Below are 3,683 nucleotides of genomic sequence, written 5' to 3' on the forward strand. Positions count from 1 at the left end.
TCGTGTTCATCCACACAGGTTTTTAACAGAGAAGGCGCACAGAAAGGGAGGATTTGAAGTGTTTGCTGTGTCAGCTAAAGTTAGGGCACCAAGCACACACACGTGGCATCGCTTCGTTCTTGTAAATTGTGACCAAGTTGTGGTGAGAAATAGCAGAGAGGAAAAAAAGCCATGGCAGCCCTTTGCAGTCTGTGACAGTAGGAGTCAGGATTTTTCACGGCATAGATGCACGTGCTGTTTTACGAGCAAATGAAAGGGAAGCCACCCTCTCTCCCATGACAATTATTTGTGGGAAAACTGAGACTGTCTCAGTTATATTGAGACAAAGGCTTGATTTTGAGAGCTGCTAGGAGTCACTCCATCCCTACTAGCTTCAGTGGAAGCAGTGGCCAGAGGCTAGACCGCAGCGGCAGGGAAGGCTACAGTGGGTGCAAGCGAGCTGCCTACAGGGGCTGCCTGCCCCGTCCTGGTCCTGGTCCTGGTCCTGGTCCTGGTGCGGGAGCCTCCGAGTGCTCTCAGCAGACCCACTGGCCTCAGTGAGGCAAGTTGTCTGAGCTATCCCCAGTGGGAATTGCTGTTGTATACTTTGGCAGTGCTGCAGGCTTCTTGTTTGTGCTCTTTTTCTCTTTCATTACTTGCTGTTTTGTCTTGGTTGTTTTTGTTTTAATACACTAATGCCTGCAGATAGCGTGGGAGGGAAGGCAGAGGTGGAAAGTTGGTAGCTTTTGCAACACTTCCAGGAAGAATTCCTAAACATTTTTTTCCTTAACTAGAGCAGGCATGATGCACCCTTTATGGGTGTTTTCTTAACAAGAAAATTTGACAAAAGACACTGCAACTGCCCTGACTGACAGCTGCATCACTGTCAGCTTCAGAAGCTGGAGCGTCAGGGATGCCACGGGGGCACCAGTTCCAGCGAGGAGCTTGGTTTTGGCAGTGCCTTTGGCATGGAGTTAAATGAGTCAGATTAGCTCTGCTCTCATGTGTAACATATTTTCCATGTAAAATGTCCACCTGTCAGGCAGTATGGGACGCTATCAGGGCTGTTAACAATTTCTTGCCACATCCAGAGAGGTGTTATTTCCTCATGGGCTATGTGCAAAAAGTAGTGTCAACTTTTAAAGATATTATTCTGATGTTTTGGGAAAAAATGAGAGACTGTTTAGGCTGGGGAAGGAGAGGAAATCTTTTCAAAGATTAAACTCAGCCGTGACGAGATTCCTCTGTTATAATGTGGTGTGTAACTGACCTCCTTTAGCAGCCCACACCTCATATAACCAACAGCTCTGCTCAAGCGCTGGCTCTCTGGAAACTCAGCTAACTCCATAGCTACACACTTGTTCCCACCTCCCAAATGCCTTTATATGTAATGGTCCTGGAGAAGTCAGAGAACTGCTGAGACACCCGCGGCAGCTCGCCAGGGAGCAAAGCCATCCTCCCAAACGTGTGGCCCTGGAGGATGCTCTGGGGTTGACTCCTCCTGCCCAGAGCTGCTGCCTGGGGAGGGCTGGCCCCGAGGCAGTGATCCCCACTGCCGGCTGAGGAGACAAGATAAAAAGAGAGTTCAGTTCAGCGTTCAATTGAAGGGCAGGTTCAGCTTCACAGAGAATTGATGAGAGGATCTCCGGGCTCCTGGCAAGGTCTGGCAGAAAGGGAGGACGTTTTTAAGGGAGAATGCCCAGTGGGAAGTGAGGCATCCTGAACAGTCTGAACAGATGATGGGCTTGCCCCATCGCATGCTCTCTTTGCACCAGGGTTATTCAGATATTCTCAATTTTTAAGTTTGTACATGTGGAGTTACAGAAGGTTTCACGGAGAAAATCTGTCCCATCCTTAGGTAATCAGGTATGCAAGAATTTACTTAATTTTACTATTAGCTTTTGCCATCCCCCTGACAGGAGGCTGCTTTGCTGAAATAGGGACTGCTGTGTGAAATTATCAAGACAAGCTTGCAGCACAGCATTGGTGGGAGTGGAAGTATCCATCACTCCTTCTTGCATTTGTGAAGAACTTCTGCGGCCTGCCTTTGTCCCCTCGTTCCTCCAGTTCCACCCAAAACTGATTCTGCAGATCTCTATGAAGACAGCCTGGGCAGGCATCTCCACTCCCATCACACTTGTAGAGTGTCCTTCTTCAGCTGCGAGCTGAATCAGACTCATCAGCTATAGGGTACTACTAATTTTGACAGAAGTGAGAGGTGCAATGCAACTGCAGCCCTTTCTGTTCAAAACCTTCCCTCTAAATGTAGTCCTTCAACTAAATATACTGATTATGTATAGCTGCTGGCACCTATATACTTTGGGAGAACTTAAAAGTTTGTCAGGAACTGCATCCTTCCCCTGAACAAGAAGCATACTACCCCCAGGAGTAAGTAATAAAAAGTAAAGGCTGCTTTTCACCAAGTTCCCAAATCTTGCGATGAACAGATTTTAAGCGATGAATGTTAACCGAATACACCAGTGAATTCCATTCTTCTTTGTTTAATAGAAAAAAAAAATATTTTTGACAAACAGTGGGATTTCTTTTAACTATATTTAAACTTGGAGTTCAGTGCTACCTACATTCCCCTCAGAAGCCAGAGCCCAGCCTGATTTTAAAACATTTACCTACTTGTTTACTCAGAAATCCAGCAAACTAATCTCCTGAAAATAAAGGCCAAATAACCCATTTTTCCTTCCTAGTTCTGCCTTTGTTTCACAGTATTTATGCCAGCTGCAACACAGCAATGGCTTAACTTTGCCCCCTGTGGTAACCTCAGGAGGTACCTAGTTTTCATGCATGGTAAAGCAGCCAGTAGACAGCACAAAGCATAATGGCCAGACAAAAAATAAAGGAAGACGTTGCTATTCTGAGGACTTGGGTCTGGGCTACCCAGAGGGCAGTGCACCCTTGCCGTGCTGAGCTGTGTGTCTGCAGAGGTACCAGGGAGCTTCCTGGGCTTCGACCTGCTCCCTAAGTTACACCCAGGCCAAAAACACCGTATCAGGGTGATAAATATTTCTGTACATAAGGTCTTGGGGAAAAATTTCCCCCTAAGTAAAAATGTGAAATATTTTAACCTGAGATCTGCTGCTTGGAATGGCATTGGTACGAGGGATGTTTTGCGGCATCATCGATAGCCAGCTGATAGTGAAAAACCACAGCTCAGCAGGTGCAAGAATCTGTTTTCACAATTGTGGCTGAAAAGCTGAGGCATTGATGTTATTGGTGTCAACCGGCATTAACTGGCATCCCAGAAAAGGAAGGAACTGGAAAAGGGCCAGTTCCAGCCAATGAAAGCAAACAGAGGGAGGGAAAGCAAACAGCCTGTGCTGGTTCTGCAGCCAAGGCGATCGTAAAGGGATCTCGTGAAACGCAGCAGCTGTGAAACACTTGCCGGTGGCCACAGGGTCCTGGTCCCAGAGCCCTGTATCTGTTTCCCAGCAGAAATAAACAGGCAAGCAAACAAGGAAAACTCCAGTACAACAGACATGAAGGAGATAAGGAGGGAAAAAGGGAATGTACTTCGCTACTTTTGAATTCTCTAGTCTTTTCCTGTTACTGCCTTGCCTGTGTGTGCTGTTAAAACAATCGCTTGGCTCGTGCTGTGTGCCCGAGAGCGAGAGGTGTCAGTCCGAGCAGGGGCAGGGGGACTGCCAGAGGGTTTGCAAGGTGGGAAAGGATTGCACCCGCTCTGCCCCTCT

The sequence above is a fragment of the Pygoscelis adeliae genome, unplaced genomic scaffold (assembly GCF_000699105.1).
Source record: "Pygoscelis adeliae isolate BGI_AS28 unplaced genomic scaffold, ASM69910v1 Scaffold172, whole genome shotgun sequence".
Classification (NCBI taxonomy): domain Eukaryota; kingdom Metazoa; phylum Chordata; class Aves; order Sphenisciformes; family Spheniscidae; genus Pygoscelis; species Pygoscelis adeliae.